A 21288-nucleotide genomic window follows, 5' to 3' on the forward strand; every position below is an offset into this window, starting at 1 on the left:
TGGCGCTGCTCCCGAGTCTTCCGGCTCCAGCGTGCTCGGGTCACCCTGAGAAGAGGGCTGTGTGCCGCGGAGGCCGCGTTCTTCCCTCACGGCGTGGCATGGCGGGCCCAGGGTCCGGTCACGGGCGGCTGTCCTGCTCGCACCAGGCTGGCAGGCTGCTCCCCGGGCAGTCGGGATGAGGGGTGCCCGATGGCCTTGAGTCTCGCTCTTAGAGAATTGCTGATGTAGTGGTGCAGAAACGTGCGTAGAGCCGCCCCTCAGCGGGTAGCATCCAGAGCTCCGCTGGCCTGGCGTCAGGCGTGCCGTCGAACGTTACGGAGACCTCTGTATCTTTGTTAGATTTGGCTGAAACTGGTCAGCAGTTTCAAGAGATCCCACAGAGAACTTAAGAGATACCATGCACTTGCAGATGCCTCGTTTCCTTAGAAAATCAGGCTGATAACCCATATCCCAAATATGTTGATGAATAAATTAACAAATCATGTAGGGCGTATGGCAGAACCCACGAATCACTGGTCGTGGTACTGTGTCTCCAAGATGTGTCGACCCAGAGAGCACAAAACAAGATTGCGGGCAAAAGACAATGGGACATATGTGTAACATTCTGTGTGCTCACTGAAAAAAACCTGTAATATTAGCTATAAACAGCCCAAGTGAAAATATAAGGAAAACTCTGCCCGTGCGGCTGTACTTCTCATGTAACTCGTGTACATCCAGCCAGTGCCCTGACTTCAGGTACGCCATGGGCATCCACCCCTTCGTGGTGCTCTGCTCATGCGTGTCCCTTACCCGACTTCCTGCCTAGGAGGAACAAAGTTTTGAAAACCCAAGAAGAACATTGAGCTGAGGTCATTTCATTAGCGACGAGCCTGAGACAAACTTCTCTTTCAGTGTGAACATTTGCCAACTCTTGAGAAAGTCAGTTCAAAACCTATATACAAAAGAGTCAGTCATGCATGATCTTCCTTTGTCTTTGGAATGTCAGAAGTAGGACCAACCCCCATCCACATCAATCTTTCCTTTGGCTTTTCTAACAATGGGAATTTTAGAAATCCTAAATCCAGCCAGCAATAATTGTGTCTACGCTGATTGTTAAGGGCGATAATGATGGCTATGTATCTCTAACCAGCTTGAAAGCGTAGTCTCTGGCATAGACGGACTGTTTCTTCTGGAGGACAGAGAATACCCAGTTTATTACACGTGTCCCAGGCATGTCCCACAGGGCCTGGAGACGGGGCAGGGTAATGAAGCATGTCCCATCTACTGACGCTGGGTGCCTTCAGGTGGCAGAGACAGCCAACACGCCCCGCGTAGGGGCTGTTCGGACGTCTGATGAAATGATGAAAGGGACTCCTACTCCATAGGATGTGATAGAAAAATCTGGATAAAGAAAATACAGAACAGATAAATGAGGAACCCAGTGAAATTCCTTCGGGATCACAAACAGCCTCAAGCTCCACCTATGCTGTTACAAGAGGCATTACTGATATTCTGGGGGAAGACTGATCCAACCCTGAGAAAACCCTGGATATACCCTGAGAAGTGATTTGGCTGATGAGATGTGAGAAAAGGCTGTCTGGTGCTGCCACTATGCGTCCCTCTCACTGCACACACACTGAAACCAAGATAAGAGCTGGAATTTGGGCACAGAGCACCAGCTGAAAGTACCATTTCTCAGAGCCCTCTCAAAGGCAGTACAACTCACCTGGAGCCAGACAGCAAAGGCTGTTATATCATAAGTAGATTGCTACTCCAAAGAATAGACAATTAAAAGGACAATATTTCCCATGCTCCACCCTGGTCCTTCCTTAGGTCATGTTTATAGTAGTGAGATTAAAGTGTCCTCTTTGAATTTAAGGGGAAGCATCATGAAATTTGCTCCTCAAGTGAACTGGGCTGTGCAAACCTTATTAGAGTTGCTTCGTTGTTCTCATTATATGCTCTCTGCAGTTTACATTAATCTCAGTCCATCTCTCGTACAATAAAATAGTTCCTGCACAGTAGGTGCCTCCTCAGGAAAGAACATTTGCCAAAGTCTTGCAGGACAAAATGGAGAAAGGAACAAGAGGGAGTGACTGAAATGGAAATCATGGTGGATGAGAAGGACGGGGAATTAAGAAAAAGGAGTTCCTGAATACTGCTGTCATCATGGCAAGCTGAAAACACGATGTCCATCAGTTTGTAGCTCAAGAAAGTAAAGCAAGCAGGACTTAAAATTAGCACTCATTTAGTGTGTATCCTGTATCCCGAGTTGTCAAGAGACCTATAATGCACAAATGCTTAAGAGTGAAAATTAAGAGAGTTTTTATCCATCCATTTGTGTGCTGCTTCAGTGGCAGCCACATCTCTAACCTTCCAGCATCCACGGTAGTCCTGGGGGGTTGTGTTGCTGCTTGCTGGAGGGTGGCTGTGGAAAGTTAGGCACAGACAGCTTCATGCCTCACGCACACCCTGTCCCTGCGCTGCCCAGAGCTTGGTTTGTTCTCCTGACGTTTTAGACAAGTCTCAGAGCTGGTGTAGTTACAGTAGCCAGCCAAACAACCGTGCTGGCCGCTTCCACCACCACAAACAGCTTTGGTTCCTCATAGTTTGCTCCTTCCTTCCTTCCTTCCTTCCTTCCTTCCTTCCTTCCTTCCTTCCTTCCTTCCTTCCTTCCTTCCACCATCACTTTTGCTAAAGATTTGACCCTTTCCCCAGGGTGAGGATGTTTCCAGGATGTGCAGATTTTCTGACATGATCGTGTCCAGGTACTCAACTATGGTGGGAACAGAAAGACAACGGATAGGGAGCATGACAATATTTCTCATGCTTGACATCTAAAATTTCTACTTGAAGAATGGCTGTTTTGGATCTCACCTCTGTGTGTTCCCCTTGATATTACTGCTTCAGTCCAGTGGTCCCTCTTGTTTCATCTCTCTTTTCCCTCTGCCCATGCTTCCCTCTGCTCTTTCTTCTCCTTTTCATTTTGCAGCCAGCAGGCATCTGCATAGTTTTCACTTGACCAAATACTGTGAAAATGCTCAAGAAAAACAAGTATATCTGCTTGTTCTGTTACCACAGAACTCATCTTTTTAATGATCTGTAAATAAAGATGTCCCTACTGCTGTGCCTTGTAACTAACATGACACTAAGACTCAGTGAAGCACCCTGCTTCTTCACTAAATGTTAATATATGGCGTGCAAGGGTAGAATATGCAAGCATGTAATAATAAACAAATTGTGAAGCCCACTAAGAGTTGGGAAGTAACCCACAGGAAAATGTGTATCTGTGCGGCTTTTACTATCAGCCTGTAATTAACTGTTGATGGACCCAGAAAGATGCCTCAGGTACACAGGGAAAATCTTCAAATAGCTACCAAAAAGGTAAATGTAACAAATAGAGCACACAGTGGTTGGTTATGTCTTGATTGTTTCCACCGTGTCCTGGAGGCTCACCATGCCTCTTACAAGGGCAGAGCACTTTGCACTCCACTTCCTTTTCCTGAACACTAGATAGACAAAAGAATAGGCGAGAAGACAGGGAGATTGAAGCCAAAGAAGACACCTGGTAGCAGCACTGTGAAGATTATATATCTTAAACATTAACCATGCCTGACTTCCTGCTGCCGCTTGTGAACTGTGTGACTTACAGCTGGATAAACAGTCCACATCTAATACCTGCACACGTGCAACCATCATCTGACTGCAGGACTGGTTACAAATGCCAAGTTCAGACTAGGAAGTTCCTCAATGCAGTTTTGCTTATTTCCCGGACAAACAGTGCATGAAGAGGGCAAGTATTATTTCTTGCTGCTCATGTAAGTTAGTATCTGTGTATCCCAGCCCTGTTGTAGAATATGGCAAAGCAGTAGCCACACGGAAAGGCTATGTCCGTCCCCAGTCGAAGCACAAGGCAAGAGATCACACTGGAGTCCACCAAACTGAGGTGGAGGGGAAATAACGAAGCACTATTAATCAGCACGCTTGGCTGTGTTCTCATCAGCCAAGTTGCTGACAAGTTCTTTGTACTTTCTGGGCATAAGTGTGCTTGAAGGAAGGATTCGAAAGAGAAAAATTAATTTGCTCTGGGGATGGAAGAGGATCCTCCCGAACACAAGAGAAGCAGATGTAGTGGGAAGTGGTGTGTCTGAAAAAGACAATGGATGGGCAACAGATGGTGGCATCAAGAGCTTACTGGAGACGTTTATAGCTCTTGTGCTGGTGAGAAGAGGAAGGGTTGTGTGAGGACACGTGGTGAAAACCTTGTCAATGAAGTCAGGAACGCTCTATGAGATGTGCTACAGGCACAGCATTAGCCAGCGGAGTTAATACAAAAAAGGCATCACATGATGGGGATGTGTTAGAGAGGCCTCAAGAAAGAACCCGCAGTGCAGCCAAAGCTGGTAGGGGATCAGGATTTGAAAGTGATATCTTCATTATGCACTTTGACCAGCAGTGTCTCGTTGTTTCCATGTATTCTTCCACTTGCTTGTCTGTAGTTGTATAATTAGATTTTAGCTTTTGATCTGTTTCTTCTTAGCTTGACAGCTAAAACTGTAGGCACTAAAGGTGTCGATAAGTTTTTTTTAAAGTGAACAGCTCTTTAGAAACATAGAACCAGTTCCAGGTTTTTCAGGTACATAAAATTTACTGTTGCTGCCCCCAGCAAACTGGTGCCGGGCTAATGCTAAACCACTGCTGGCAGAGCAAGCAGAGAGTAGAGGGAAGGGATGGAGCGAGGAAGGAGAGCCAGACACCAAGCCCCCGAGGGCTCGCCCTGCTGCTGCTTCTGCTGCCAGGAGGAAGGGAGAGTCAGGGCAGTAACTGCTACGCCTGGGACATGACAGGTCCTCCACCCCACAGAGACCAGCCTCTCTGTTGGCAGCAGCGCACCGTGTTCCTTTCCACGATGCTGCCATAAACAAAGCAGGCTCTGGGGCCATGGCTCTTCATCCACCCCTGGCAGTCGGACATGGCAGCGTCCTTGCAGGTAGCTTAGGCTGGTCCTGCGCTTAGCGTGGCCTTGAAGCTCAAGAGGGTGGTGGATGTTTCCGATCACGCAAGATGCCAGGGTGCCAGACCCTAGTCTCTGTATAGTCAAGACTTTAAGATGTAACACCTAAATTACTCACCCAGGGTAAGCAAGCTAAATATAGCTTTCAGTAGATGGCCCATACTTATGTTTTTTCTGTTGGGTGTATCCTTCCCTACATTGTGCCAGTGGAAAGAACTTTCATTTCTTATTTCTCTTTCTGCAGCTGAGCAAGATTGTAGCAATTTCCTGCCACGTAAACCCACGTAGCATTAAACTTACAGGTCTATATGGACAAAAGTGCATCAATTACTTTACCGGAATGAATAAAAAAAAAGAAAAATAGTAGAGAAAACCCACAGAGCTTGAATGGTTGATTTCTTCAGAAGTATGAGTCTAAGATAAATGACACTATTCAGGGTTTAAAAGAGCTTTCTCTAAGGTTTGCAGGAATTTAATCAAGACCAAGCTATCCTCAGATTTGCTGTGAATACAGTATGAGAGGAATGTGGAAAGGAAAACAAAGATGTACAAACATCAAAACCTATGGGAGGGATAGCGGGGGGGAGGAAGTGGCAGCAATGAGGGTGTAGAGTCTTGATTTGCAGTGACTGCATTTTATGCCTGTCACTGGCAAATTGACATTTTAAAGATGTGTTCTCGACTGCTTTTTCATGTCAGTAGCTTTGTTCAGGCTATATCTGGGCTGATGAAAGGAATTTCAATTAAGGATGAAATCCTTTTCTTACTGTATTGAAATGCACAGGGTGGGAGCAGAGGGCGAATGGAGCAGTGAAAGCTCTGTAGAGTTCTTAAGGCATCTTGCTGACACAGGACAGGATAGTTTAGGAATGCCTGGGGCGGTGCACTCTGTAGCAGGGTTTACTGTGCCTTTACAAAGAAGCAGTGTTTGTTCACCTTAGTGCCCACTGCCTGAAGTCATATATCATTCAAACAGGGGGCTAAGGGTTTAATAAATCCCAATCTAGTTTAGTCCTCAAGGGAATGGCAGTCTAGAGTCATTCAGGAGTGGCGGGGAGGATGGCTGCATAACCTGGCGAGAAAAGGCTGATTTTTGCCCTGTGAACGTAAGCAGCGTCATGGGAAATGAAAGGGGCTGTAAATCTGCATAGCTATATCGGGAAGAACTGGGATGAAGCATAGTGAAAGCCTTAGGGAAAAGAAGTGTGCAAAAAAAGACATGGATGTGAAGACGGTTTATGAGAGAAAGAGGAAAAAAAAAAAAGAGGGAAACAATACAAAACCCATAGGAAAAAGAAAAAAGAAAGGAATACTAATTGTAGAAAACTACATCAAAACCACTTTAGCTCTCTACCTTGCAATGACCTAATAGTTGGGGTGAAAGGCAAATTAGTTCCTGCTGATCACATTCACGTAGACGTATTTCTCTCTGGATTCATGTCCTTGTCCACCATTTTCCATCCTATCCCTTGGTGAGAATTTATTCTGCTGATACATCCAGGATGCTCACTAGGAGCTCTGGCTTCCAGCTGGGCTCCCGGCAGCCGCGATGACCTTCAGGGAGCAGCTGACTGACCCTCCACTCCCATCCATGCACGCAGCGTGGGTGTAACAAGTGCACTGCAAAGACTCTTTAGGACCTATATGTAGGGTATAACTGGTCCTTTCCTTCAGGTCTGAAACTGGAGTAAGCACTGAGGCATTGCTACTCAACAGAATCTGGACAGAGCCAGAGCTCTGTGTCGCTGTGGCTAAACCAATAATCAAGCTGTCAATTAAAAGCTAGTTTGTGTATGTCTACACTACTATAGAGTCATTAATGTGACCGAGGTGTAGACATACATTTCATTCATTACAATAATTCATCTATTAAGATGATCTGGCAAGAGCCGGAATTACTGTTCGTGTGGTTTTCACTCGTGCAGATATTCAGGGGAGAGGCTGTGATGTATGAAATCCCGACGCGAGTATCTGCATGCAACTGCCAAATCCCATGTATGTCACAGGAACTCCGTGGAGAACTTCCAAATTCTCCTGCAATAATGTGGAAGATCCGATGGTATATCAGATTGTTTCCTGAAACAAATCAAAACTAGAACAAGTGGGTTTTGTGTTTCCTCATTGTCCAGAAATCACCAGAAAACATATGTTTCGTTTCATCATAAACCTCCAGGGGATTTTCAAGGTCAGTGGAGATAAAGCTCAGGCTCCTATTCAGGAGTACTGGTCATGTAATTAAAAGAGAAAAGTATGGTTAGGCTCATGCATGCTACTGGCTGTCAGAAATCAGCAGTGCTTTATTGAAGCATGGGTACCCTTCCAACTGCCTGTCAAATGAAGACAGCCTTCACATCCAAACTCTGAACCATATTCTTCAGCTGGAATAAACCTATTCTAATCAGCTTGAATTTCATTTTTTAAAAGTACAAGCACAGAAGGGCCAAGGGTGGTTTTTAACTTCTTATGGGAGGTGTATCAATTTTTTCTTCACAACATCACTCAAACTCGGTTTTCTCAAATTATACAAACCCAAAAATGCCATTAGTCTGAGACCATCCCTAGGCCCACTGAAAGAGATGTAAATCTGAAAAGCAGGTCACATGTTTTCACCTGGAGCATGCATTAGAGGCTGGAAACCCGCTAGCCCAACTCTCAAGCATTACCTACTCCTCCCTGTTCTCCCTAGAAAGCTGGGATAAAACCTGTTGTTCCAGTAACGTGCTTTTATCAGTGTATATGGAAGTGGGAAACCGAACTGTGAAACATATTCCCTCTTCACTGGAGGTGCTGCTGGGGGTTACTTTACCTGTCGCTATGTCTGGTGGCACCCTTTATGCCTCCTATGGTAACAGCAGCAAGACATCAAGAACTGCTGCCTGTCTCAAGCCCGCTCTTCATTTTTGCAATACTCATCATGAATTCTCCACTCTCATGTTTTGGCAGCAAACGGGAAAACTTGGAGTGAACAGATACCCTGGCAAAATAAATCTGGAGGGAAGAGGTGAAGCTACCAAAACTGCCGCAGTAAACCCGAGTATACTCTGCATGGGGAACGGATTGGGCATGCGGGACCAAGGGAAGAAGCAACTGTTCAGGGCAGAAGCAGATGAGCAGAGATGCTCCTTGCTGTGAAAAGAGTGATAGGAAGCAGCAGAAAAGACACAAGACACATTCTGACTGTGTTCCTCACCACCTCCCTACAACTGTTGCCATTACTGAAACCCAAATATTGCACCTTTTAGCTCAGGAAGACATTCTGAGAGGGGGCACTGAGCTGAGAGCGTGCCCCATGCTGTCTGAGAGTCATTTGGCTGGCAAACTGAATTCCCACACGTTGCCTTATAGTCATTGTGGTTTCTGAAAGATCAAACCCTGATGTTCGTAGTCTAGGGGAAGTTTCCTAGAAAAGTCTTCTATGTTTGGTCCCTAATGTCTAAAAAAGGCAATACAGTTACATCCAAGCACAGAAGCATAAAAAACAGAACTGAGTGACCTTTTAAGAGGTCTCCCAGTCCTGCTTTGAGACAAACCCATGCCATGCCCAACTAACATGTTTTAATCTGTTCTTAAACACTGCTAGTGAGACAGCCTCCAGTGACCGATTCCACTGTGTCTCCATTCATCCTGTTGGCAATTAATTTTCTTAATTTCCAAGCCGTATGTTTCTATGATTTAAGCCCCCCACTACCTTTCCTACAATCGACATTAAGAATAGTCTCTTTTCCTCTTCACAGCAGCTATTACATATTTATCATTACCTCTATTCAGTCATTTCTTCAGATTAATGCAGTTCCTTCAACTTTTCTTTGTAACTTCTGCTTCTGAGTCATTCCTGTTCTTCATGTCTCCCAATGTGACCCACAAGTGTCCTCAAGTGCGTAGCCCCAGGCTGGATATGGCCCCAGCTGTGGCCTTACTCATACTGAGCAGAATAGTAGGATGATCTCACAGCTTATACACTGTACTTTCACTGATCTAACCCAGTATGATGTTTGCCTCATTTTTCTTCTTTTTTTTTTTTTTTAATTAAGAGCTGCATGACACTGCTGGCTCCCATTGAGCATAGAGCTCCACTCTAACCCCCCACACCTTTCCAGCCAACTGCTGCTCGCGCTGTTGGCTCTTTACCCCGTTTCTTTGCAATTGATTATTCCTACCAACACGCAGAACATCACAGTTGTCCTTATCGGGTTGCATCTATCCACTTCTAATACAATCAACACACTCGGCACCTGCAGAGTTGCAAACAAATACGGTGCTGAGGACGGGGGCCAGGCTCAGATCAGCCCTGCTTTTTTAGGAAGCACTTAATAATCTTATTTTCAGACCTCTTCTTCTCGCAGGGGTACGGCTGCTGGCCAGCCAGGATGGCCGAGGGGGTCTCTCTGAGAGCCCCTTGTACTGGCCATGGGTGGGCACCAAGTGCACCGCTGCGTGGTGACGTGCCAACGCCACGAGTCGGCCCGCTGCACCCCAACACTGAAAAATGGCTGGCTGAAGCAAACTCTTACATTTCTCTGAAGAGAAGAAACATTTATCTTCTTTTTGACTCACATTGCCAGAAAAAAAAAAAAAAGAATTACCATCCTATGAAAAAATGACTATTTTTCCCGTTTTTTTTTTTTTATGAACCTGCTGTGCAACATCCGCTGTTATATATGAGGTACTTTAGGGACAATGTGCTTACTCAAAAGATAGTTTCTTTCTGAAATGCATAAAGCTTTCCACAGATTTGCCCCCGATCTTCCAAAATCTCATATAATTTTATATATAATTATCAGACGTAGGAACTCTCTGGCAATACAGAACTGAAGGGAGCTAGCCTAGTCATTCTTCATACCTTTGTCTGTCGGGGGTTTTTAAAGAGATGTGCTACTAATCACGTTGACTGCAGGAGTCTGGGTATATAGGCAAAAAGACACTCATTATTTACTGGTGAAGCAGCAGTAATGAAAGTCAACGACAGTGATGCGGAGGCTAAACCCAGAAACAAAATAATCCGAGTTACTGTGATAGCAGATTAATGTTAAGTAAGCAATTAGATACGGCAAAATGAATGCAAAAGGAAACAGATGTAAACCAGCTTAATAGTTATTTTGTGTCTTCTTGCCAAACATATCTTATTAAGGGTCTGTTATTGCTGCTTTTGAATCTCTGCTAACCAAAATCTGTCAGATATGGAGAGCAGTGACATTTTCCTTCAAGGGTTACAACTCTGAGGTTCTGCCAAGCTAAGGTCACTGCAGTAATCATCTGCCAGGATGCCAACTAGTTACTAAGGTAGCAACAACTGCATTTATAAGAAAGAAAACCAGCAAATGGCCAGTTCTTTTTGGTTGAAGTCTTGAGGTTTTAAAAATTAACACCAAGGTACTGATAAACTACATGGTAATTTCCTGAGGAAAGATTAGAGGCTTATGCAGGAGATAAACCCCAAAGCATATGTTTGCCTGCCTTGGCTTTCACGTATTAACCGTAGATATAATGATGGTACAATTGGAACAGTTCTGTGATGGTCACAATTTGCTGAGCGCCATCCTACAGCTAAGCACACAATCCTTATTCTCCCACAACCATGAGAATCTGAATATCTCACTACTTTCACTTTGTTCAATAATAAAAGGGAGTTTGGTTCTCACGTATGTCAGCAGATAATAAAGACTAGATTCTACAAATGCCATAGGAGATGATGCCTCACAGCCCTTCAGAGTGGTGACCAGGCTGACAGATCTTCTTTGTGCACTGGTTATGAAGAGAAGATACCTCCTTCCCACCGGCTATCAGCCTGATTCCCATCAGCAAGGCTTTCGGCAACCACATTAAATGCCAGAGCTGCGTTCTAGACCAGGGTCTTGATAGCTTCATATTGGACTTGATGATCTTAGAGGTCTTTTCCAACCTTAAGATTCTATGATACGGAAGTTATATTTGGTAGTGAAGGCACTGCTGGACCAGGAGTAGTACTTGGCTGGTCCGCTGAGCTATCCCTTTTCAGTCTAACCATAGCCTTTACCAGCTTGTAGTAAAAGTATTGCAGAGTTGGAAAGCAGAGGAGGAAGGTCTGACAAGTTCAGGAAGACACTGGAAAACTTCCCATGTGAAACACATCATTTTCCTCTTCCTGCACATGGGTCACTCAGGGGGAACAGAGGAAAAAACCCATTTGGGCTGGGTCATTCACACTATGCTAAGAAAAACATTTGCAACTGTACTCTAGGGAGTAGTGTTACTGTAAAACATGGGAGTACTAGGGTGAAGTTGGGGTCCTTTGTTTTACAGCACATATCACTACCTGAAGTCTGTTGTTCACTTCCAAGCATCTTTGTGATTCAGGCGGGGAGGTGCCTGTTTCCACAAATTGCTATTACTGTCTGTATTTCAAAAGGGAAAGTGGTACAACACACTTCTTTGGTTCTACCGAAATGGGATTGGTTTTTTTCTTACGCAAGTTGGATGAATTTTGGCTCTAAACTGGTGAAGTACTTAATCTGGTGCTTTACTTGAAACAGTCCAGTACTTCCATGGAAATGAATAAAATTGCCCACAATCACTAAGTTACTTTCCTGGTTTTTTGGACTGGGTCTTTTTGGAGCTGATCGTTTAGCTCAATAAATACAACTCTAAGCATAATTTTAGCCTGGTCTAAAAAGAAAGCGGGTTTAAAGGGTAGATCCTATGGCTTCTGTTAACTTTTTTTTTTTTTTAATGGAAAGCTTTCCGCTTCCCACTTTGGGCCAAAGTGCAGTTTTTGGATGGAAATTCTACTCTGTCACAGTTCAAATTTCAACAGTGATGGCAACATTTGCAGTTTTGTTTGCAGTAATTTTTACCAGAAGGATTATTTCTCCCTCTTGAATACATTTGTTTCTTGTAAGCGCTTGATGCGCTGCATCCATTTGGCAATGACCCCCTTGTTGGAGAGTTACAATCTGCCGGGTTTGTTTTCTTTCTGAAGCTTTTAAAACAGAGCAAGTCCCGAGTTAAATTTATCTGAACCAACGTACGCGTGGTTCGCACAGATGTTGAGTCACCAGACCCTCCTTTTCCTCACACCACTTCCCAGGCGTTCATCCTACGGAAGCCAGTCATAGTCTGGTGAAATAGAGGTGAAAATGCAGCTTCACGCGTCAGCAGAAAGGCTCCTCACTTGAGAAGGAGTCAAGGCAAGCTCCCTCCGAAGCCTCGGTGTACGCGATGCACGGTGCCCCACTTCTCCAGCTTGGGAGGCTTGGCCGATCGTCACAGAAATCCGTGAAACCAGGTCAATTAACCGCAGTGAAAGATCTGGCCAAAGGAACAAACAGGGTGGAAAAGGGGTGTAAGTGATAAAGGAACTAAACGCAGCTTGAGCTGAAGCGTTCAGGGACCGTAATGCGTGTGGCAAGAGGGTAAAGGTGAAGTTCAATGACAAGGGTCCCCTTGAGCCTCTTTTTTCCCTTTATGCGCACTATTTAGTGTGACCCAGTTCCCCTTTCGGCTGTTGGCATTGGGAAAAAGCACGGTCCATTCCGATCATGGTTTTATTCCTGCCTCCGCCAGACTGAAAGGAGGCTCCTGATTTACACTAACAAGGAGACTTGGCCCTTGGGGTTAGATGGTGGCGTAGCACCCCCTTCCTCTTCCCAGCACTGGCAGGAAAATGTTAAAACAATCGGCTGGGCTAGCAGATGTGCAGTCTGAGTTCAGAGGATGAATGAAACCCCGGATCTGCAAATGTTGATAGCTTTCCGATTAAAAGCTCTCCACTGCAATACAGATAGATAAAAAAAATATATATTTCTATTAGAAAATGGAGACCACAGCACAGCCTTGATTTGCCCCAAAGTCACCAGCTTTGATGCGCGTTTCCTTCCCCAGCACCTCACTAAATGTGCAGTGCAGAGATCCAGCCTGCCCTCCACCGCAAGGGAACCTCTCCAGATCTCATTACGGCCTCTCGGTTCGGAGGCACGGGGCATTGCCTGTCACGTCTTACTGCTTCGGCACTGTGACAGGAACTGCATTGCTGAAATGCAAAGATGATCGAAATGTTAATTGCTTCTAGGAGAATGTCAGCGGCAGCACTTGCCTGGCTGAGAGAAAAGCCCCAGGGCATTTACCTGGAGGCGGACGAGGAGCCTCCTTTCGCCGGGGTCGAAGCAGAGCGACTCCGTTGATTTTGGCAGAGCTTGTGCTTTTTTCCCCTGGAAGAGAGAGCGCTCAGAATCTGTTCTCTGTTCATTAGTACAGCCTGACATGGAGAAGCTAACTTAGCAAGATGGGAAGTCAGCCATGAAATAAGCTGTTAATATAAGTAAGGAAGCAGTGACAGACATCAGAGTTACTGCTGCTGTGTTTATGTTTTGGGAGATGACAGAATCCCAGCAGATCATTAGCAGGGGGCAAGTGCAGAAGTCCTTAGGCTAAATCTTGCCATTGCTCCCAGTAATTGCCTTTTAAGCAACTGGGAGTTTGTAGGTGAAAGGTCTTGTACAACCGGAATGAACATTTTGTGACAGTAAATTTTTCTGACCGTAACTCAGAAGCATTGAGACCTTAAATATACATGGCTTTGCTAATGCTAACAGAGCAACTCAGTCTTTTAGAGGCTGCTTTCCTCAATTTTGTTGTAGCTTGTACAGCCAATAAACAGATCACGCTAGCTTATTGCAAAGATGTATTTTCTTTATACACAGATGGTATTAGAAAACATCTCTGTATATAAAATCCGTAAATACGCAATGAATTAGTTCTCTGATATGCAATGAATTAGTTTTCTGTGCAATACTCCCAACAGGAAGCGAAGCGTGTGTAGTGACTAAAACCAATATTATTACTTGCTTAAATAGAGTAATGCATCCTGTTGTTGTGAAGGGTAAGCTTTGACTGGAAAGGATTGTTATTGCAGCTTCAAATCATTCAAAACACTTTTTTTTTTAATTTAAAAAAAAAAGTAAATTTTATTCACTTCCAAGCATCAACTGTTGGCATATTTCCTTACAGAAGGCACTGTTGTGTCCGGTTATTACTCAACCACTAACATTAAAGACAGCAAAGTTGCAGGAAACACAGTTCATCTCTTGCGTAGTTAGAAAGGAGTTGGCTTCCCAATTACTTTGGAAACTGGACTTGCTGCTGGGCAGAAAACCACAATTCACAGCGGAAAATAATAGTTGATATATGAATATCTACCTACAGACTAATCAGCAAAACAAACAACATATGAGGAAGATGACCCACATGACGTTGTTTGGAGGAAATTAGTCACCAGTATCCTCTTGCTTCCTTTTGTTTTAAAACATTAAATCACTGTCCCTCATCAGTTTAGTTGGGAACGGGTTAATGCAATCTGTTGTGAGTGAGAAAGCAAGCTGTTTGCAACAGACAGGCCGTATTTTAGAAGCGCCTGATGTTGACTACGTACCTGTTAATTCCCAGGGTTAGCGCTGCAGGCTAGCACTGAATTCCAGGTGTTATTGCACATCGCACGGTGCTAAGGGTCCTAGCAAGCATCAGCACCGTGAAAGACAGACACAAAAAACCGGGGTAGAGGCAGGATCGAGTTTGCTTTGTGCATGGTCCCAACATACCTTTTGTGATTTCCTGCCATATTCACTGGGTCAATGAGCACACCTTTAAAAGCTTTCTTTCCTCTCACCTCTGGCTTCATGGCATACTATTTAGGGAGGATAACCAGCTCAATATCGCAGTGAGATAAGCCTCCCTGGATCTGAGGTAACTGCACTGACTCTGACTTCCAGCTTAATCACGCCAATGCTCAGCGAAGAACAACGGTCCCTCTCATGCCAACTGCGCGATGTACAAGGAATAACTGTGAAAGTGTATGTTTTCTTCCTTCTCCGTTGAAAAACTATGTGTAAAATATTCTGGACATCAAGTACTACATGACGTATGTAACAAACAACCAAAAAAGGCCACAAGAAGAGTCCAGGACCTACTGATGTCAATGGAAGTTTTTGCTGTTCGTTCCACTGTGGCCAGCGGTTCTCCCATCCCCAACCCACAGGCAAGAGAGGATGGAGTGAAGTTGGTGCTTGGGAGTTTGGGGGGTGATGTGGCTTCTCCTTCAGGGTGGTTAAATGCTGTCCATTTGCAAAAAGCCAGTGCATCTCATAGTTAATGCATGCTGCTCTGTGCGGGTGTTTTGAGGCTGGCAGCTCCTTTGCTTTTTTTGTTTTAATTAGGCTCTAATCTCTAGCAAATTAGCTTGATTGCAGATGACCACTTTTATTAGTCAAAGATCTAACTAACACATTTTTCCTGATAGCTTTCTGGCAAAAAAAGATCCAGACTCACCACTGTTTCACACTAGGCTTCCCCAGACCAACAGCGTTTACTGACACATAAGCTTTGGGGGCTCTAGCCAGCTTTGCCCTACGTCCACTACAGTGCAAAGGCACGTGGCTTACCGAACTGGAAACCGCTGCCAGAACAGTCTGTTTTGATGTATAAACCAGAAGAAAGGTCAGCATGCTGCGAAGCAGACAGGCACTGACACCAGTGACGTGTGTAGGAGCTGGAAAAAGCATCAGCCTCCACGGGTGAGTTTGATGACAAGGCAGTCTGGGGCCTGGCTGCTTTGGGAGGTCTCATCCTTCACCCTCCACGCTGCTTTGGGCTACCCATTATGGACAGCCATTTCTGTGAGCAAAGAGCAACCCTGGCAGAAGTTTAGCGGGTGTCAACCTCTGGGTTTTGTTTTCATGCTTTTTAAAATGTAGCTGCTTCATCGAAAGAAAGGAAAGAAACAAAGAATCCTCCACCCAAACCTTAAAACACTGCTTTGAAGCTTTGAGAAAAATGCTATTTTCTTCCCACCCCCCCAGGAAATGACTCATTACTAGAGAAACATCAAAAAAATAAATAGATCAGCTTAATTGCCTGTTAGTATAAAAATCAATTAAAAAAAAAAAACCCACCACACGCCACGAGATGTGCAGCTGGCTTGGTTAACGAGTCTCCTAGCAGTGGTCTTCCCTCATCTTGCCTCTTTCTCCTTTGGCCTCCTACCCCACAGCTGTGCCTGCTCCGCTCCCTCTCCTTCCAACTGCTACTTCTTCAAACAAATCAGTGCTACTAAGAGTCGCAAAAAGGCCAAGCTCCAGCTCTTTCGCGTCATCTCCTGGTGTCAGAAGCTCCCGCAGAGCCGTCTCTCTGAGCTTGCCTCTCTCTCCTCAGCCGTGGCCCCTGGGACCGGAGCCGCGGTCATCCTGGTCCTGCAGGAGTTCAGGACAGAGCCAGGGCTGCTGCCAGCAGACCTGCAGGGAACAGGATCTTCTCCCCTCTTAGCCCTGAGGCCGTGATTTGGTTGTCCCAGCAGCAGGCTGTCTTAAGCAACTACTTACTGGTTGTACTCAGTGGATATATCCTTTAAACCCCATGACTTTTCATGTCCTGATAAACAATGCAAATATTTTCTGCAATCGCTACCCACCCAATGTGTTCAGCCTTGGCCATCCACCAGCCACTGCGCAAGCCCAGGAGGGATCGTACCGGTCCCCACAAACCACCGTGCTTCGGCACTGCGCTATGTCCGGCTGTACAGGGAGATTTCTGTATTACTCATTTAGCCACCACCGCTCCGCACAGGGCCCGGGGAAGAGGGCAGCCTCGTGCTTGAAAGGGAGCTTCGGGAACGGGACGGAGCCGTGCCAAGTTTGGCAGCTCCCCCAGCAGCTGTAGCTGCAGATCAGGGCAGCGCGTGGTCAGGGGGTAATGAGCTCGTAGCGAAGCATGAGTGTGCATCTGGTGTGGATCACAGGGCTGACTTCATTTCCTTCCTCCTGGCTCCCTTGTTGCGCTCTGCCCGGCCATTTCACCCAGGCCTGGCCGTTATCCAGTCGGTACCTAGTTTCCTCAGGGCAGAGCCACAGATAGCACTGGCTTCCCAAGGTGTGGGATAATTAGTAATCACTCCGATGAGCCTTCGTGGGCATATTTGCTTTCTCAGGAGCCACCAGGTCTCCCCAGTGGCATCTGGAGAACATCCAGAGCTGATGGAGCGGCGAACAGGCGCTTCCCTGTTATACCTGCCTGAACTGGAGACCGCAACCAGTAAAACAGAGAGGAAGATTTCCATTCCCTTGGCCCACAAGGCTCTCCTAAAAGCTGGAGACAGGAAACATTATCTGTTAGGGACTGATCAGTATTTGTGCTGCAGCAGCTCTGGAGGCTCCCACTGACATCCTGCTCCTGTTATTCTGGGCACAGCCACCAGATTGAAAACAGTCCTGGCCGCAAAGACTTTGCAATTGAACCCACCTACATGAATAACTAGGGCCAGCCCCACCAACAGACCTACAGCTAAGGTGCTTGGCTCTTACCAATTAGCCAGGGCCACCAGGGCTCACTGTGCCACCTGCCCAGCCTAGTCCAAGTCCAACATACCCATCCCCGACCATGGAGGATGCTACTGAGTCAGTACCGGGAAGGACATCAGCAAAGCTGGAGGAAACCCAGCCACCTCCAGCCCTCTCCAACAGCTCCTTATTTGATTTATGGTTTTGATGCTTAACCTCACCATCTTTAGTAATTCCCACAGATAACAAAGCTAGACAAACACCAGGGCTGGGTGAGAGAGGAGGAGGACTTTAACTCAAGGTCACAGGATGCAGGTCCCCAGCACAGCCAAGGGCTGAACCCAGGTCATCCAAAACTCAATCCTGCACCCAGTCAGCCGAGCAACGCCAGTTCTCATGCTTTACCAGCCTGCAAGTCTTTTACTTACGTATTTAGAAAAGGCTTCCCTCGATTTTCCAATAAATATTGGTTGCTGGTAATGATGGCATTACGAAGAGTTATTTGACTGTAGCTGTGCTCCTGGCAGCTTCCTCAAACAAAGGCTTAAAAATTTCACATTAAATCCAGGCATCTGGTCCAGTAACTCTCCTGGTAAGATACAAGGCAAAGAAAAGAGTTTTGATTTAGGTTTTTCCAGATCTTCCCCCTCTTACTCATATCTTTTATACCCCTCAAAACTGTACAAGATTACACAAAACAGTGTTTGTTTTCCAGGAGAGGTTCAGTTGCATTTCATCTCTCCAGCTAAAGCAATATCTTCAGTTAGTACTTCATTTGTGACAAAAATGGCAAAAAAAAAAAAAAAGATATATGAAGAAGCTTTGTCAGATATCCATCAGTATCCATCGATCCCATCAATAACCAATCCCACTTTTATTTAATTTCAGAGTCATTGGTACATGCTTGGCTTGGAGGATGCTAGGTTTGTGTTACATTTAGAAGGCATAACAGTGAAGAAAACAGGGGAGATAAACTAACCATTTGTGGAATATTCCTGAAGTCTTTTCTTTTTCTTTGTGTTTAAATGAAAGGCAAAAAAAAATTGTCATAAGAATTTTCTGGGGTTTCCAAAGAGGAATAAGAAGCTCCCAAACTCTGCAGACCTATCTATCTGTGAGCGCAGTGCTTCTTGATGCTGAATGGGAAAGACTGAGTTAATTGCCAGGAAGTGGAAACTGTGCTATAATATCTTGGCGAAAGTGTATATGATGAAGAGCTGCTTGCCCTGCTGCCTTGCAATGCTAACAACATACGTGTGTCTGCCGGACTACGCGCCATTTAGAAGTCAGCTGTAACTGGAGGACCTGCGTGGTGTTGGCGTGGATCAATCGTTAATCAAAATCTGACAGCTGAGCCCAGGATGGTGCAGGGAGGAGAGTCGGCTAGGACAGGCAGAGGACTAGGCAGAGCCTCTCCCCACGCCAAGTGCTGCCTGCAGGCAGCATTAGTGCGAGCCCGATCCAGAGCATGCAGAGACCTGTGGCTGCCTGGACCTGGCATCCTTCGCTGGTCTGAACCAGGACACCAGGGCAGTAATATCTGACCTGGGGATCAGTCAAGCATACGCATTAAGTGGCTGTAACAAAGTGCTTATCAGTCTCTCATTAGTAAAGATTATTCTCTGATGTCTGCGCCACTTGCAAATCCTGGAACCGGCTGGGTTTGTTCCTCCCAGAAGGTATACGCGCAGTCAGCACTATTTAACCATTCCCAGGAAGAGATGAGCTTTCCTGAGAGGAAATCAGTGTTTCATCCCCACCCAGAAGAATCAGCAGGATTGGATAAAATCCACAGTCTGAGGTCTGTGTGCGAGCCCAGAGGCACAGTTAGTGAGCATGGCTCATATGAGCCCTTTCAGTCCAAATGAAATGCTCACGAAAAAAGACTTGAGCCCCTGAGTTTCCGTACATTCAGTGTGAAACAGAGGAAGCCCAGCCTGGTTTGGCTCCCCCCCATCCCTTCCTTTCACCTTGGCTTCCTGCCATTGTCTTTGGTAGAGGTGGGGCAGCTGTGGGAGCCCAGGGAAAGGGGGGCACTTTCTTCTCTTGCCCACCATATTGATTATTTGTAGCCCTTTCAGGTATTTTCCAGCCCATATATGTTTTCCTCAGGTGTCTATATACAAAGACACACGTGTGTACATTTATACGTGCACACACACCTACTTTACCCATATATTCCTGCATATACACACACTTGTATGGTGACCTTGGCCTTTCGGAAAGTGTGTCAGACTCATTTCTGCCACGCTTATATATTGCCATCAACAAACGTACAACTTCCACCTCTTTTTCTGCAATACAGTGATGCAGAAGGGTAGGGTGAACGCTCCGTGGGAGCGTAGCCTGGCACTGCCTTACACACTGGCACCACAACCACGGAAGTGGGGGCAACAAACGGCCAAGCTGGGCTGGGCTTTGACGGTTGTGTAACACAGCTCGTCACAGCTCAGCTTCTAATTGCTGTCTCCATCCAGGAAGGACCCTTAACACCTACACAGCTTTTGCAACAGCAGCCCTTCGGGCCAGGCTCTCGGGCTTTTCGGTGCTTTGTTTAGTACACCAGAGCCCTGAGCGCCCTGAAGCAGCTTTAACATCCTCCGTCCGCTCCGGGCAAGCCCTGGAAGCAGTCCAGCCCCTGGAAGCTGCTTCACTTTGTGTCAGCAGTCCTGGTCCCCTCCGCTGCCTGCAGGCACCGGGTTTGGGTGCCACAAACGCATGCCTTTCCCGGACTCCCCTATTGCTTGGGAGACCCCGGGTCCAGGAGCAGGTTCCTGTAACTGTAGACTGCAGGCTGCTGAGCTCGGCTTTTCTTCCCTTGCCTGTTCCTGGGACAGGCCAAGGCATCTGGCTTTCATTAGTTTTCGGTGCTCTACTCTAGGAAGCAAATTCTAGTTTGAGAAGGACTTTTTGCTTTTCACATCTTGCTTTGAAGAAACTACTGTTTAAAAAAAAAATGTTTTCTCATCCAATGTCATCACTGGTACCGCTGAAAGGCTGCTTTCAGCCTGCCGGAAACTGGCCTCAGGGAGACCTCAACACCTGCTAAAATCCTGCCCTGAGCCCGGGCCTCTACGAAAACCCTCCACCGCAGTCCTCGTCAGCAAAATTCAGAGCCAGTCCATCGCCTCGGACAGCTTACGAGGCAGCTGGGTGCTCTTCCTCCAACCTCGGTGTACGGGAGAGCAGAGGAGCCTCACGTGAGAAAGCTGGGTCTGAAAGACCCGCCAGCAACGTCACGCAGCTGCTAAGAGGTGCGCGGCTGGGATGGGGCTGGTGAACCAAACGGCATCTCCCCGTGAACCCGGCACAGCTTCCCCGCCGCACCGTGCGAGGCTTCACGCCCGTGTAAAGCTCATCTTCATTCCTGGTGTAACGTACAGGAGAGGCCCAGACCTGCCCACCCGGGCAGCGTACACAGGTCTCAGCGCATCCAGAGAGGCATTTTCTCACCCATCGGGTGGGGTTACCCCCTGGAGACAAACCCAGACCAGAAAGGACTGGGATGGGAAAGGGGAGGGCAAGGAAGAAGGGGAAAATCATAGAAGTCATGGTCCTAGCAGGAAACCCAGATAAGAAATAAGCCATGAAAACTCCCTACCCGCGATTTGCTCTCTGAGAAATATCTGCTCTCAGCCTCGCCAAGGCAGGCGTTCTCTTGAGCATCCAACACGCAAACTATCTTCCTGCCCGTAGTCGGCAATCCTACTTAATTAACTCACCTGGAATTTCTGAACCATCTTTCACTTATTTCACCGGGACAGAGACTGCCTTTTTATTTTTCTTATCCACTGCTGAAAATGATAGCATGAGCAGGGTTGGCGGGCTCCAACACCATCCCACTGAACAAAGAATAAAATAATACATTATCAATAATCAGAGCCATCTCCTGAGCTGAGCCTTTTTGCAGTGCTCGGCTTATTACCTACTGTTGTCATTCAGACTCCAGCCCCAGAAGACCTGTGGACCTCGAAGACCCTGTGGGATAAGTTGCAA

Source organism: Grus americana, chromosome 10, assembly GCF_028858705.1.
Source record: "Grus americana isolate bGruAme1 chromosome 10, bGruAme1.mat, whole genome shotgun sequence".
Classification (NCBI taxonomy): Eukaryota; Metazoa; Chordata; class Aves; order Gruiformes; family Gruidae; genus Grus; species Grus americana.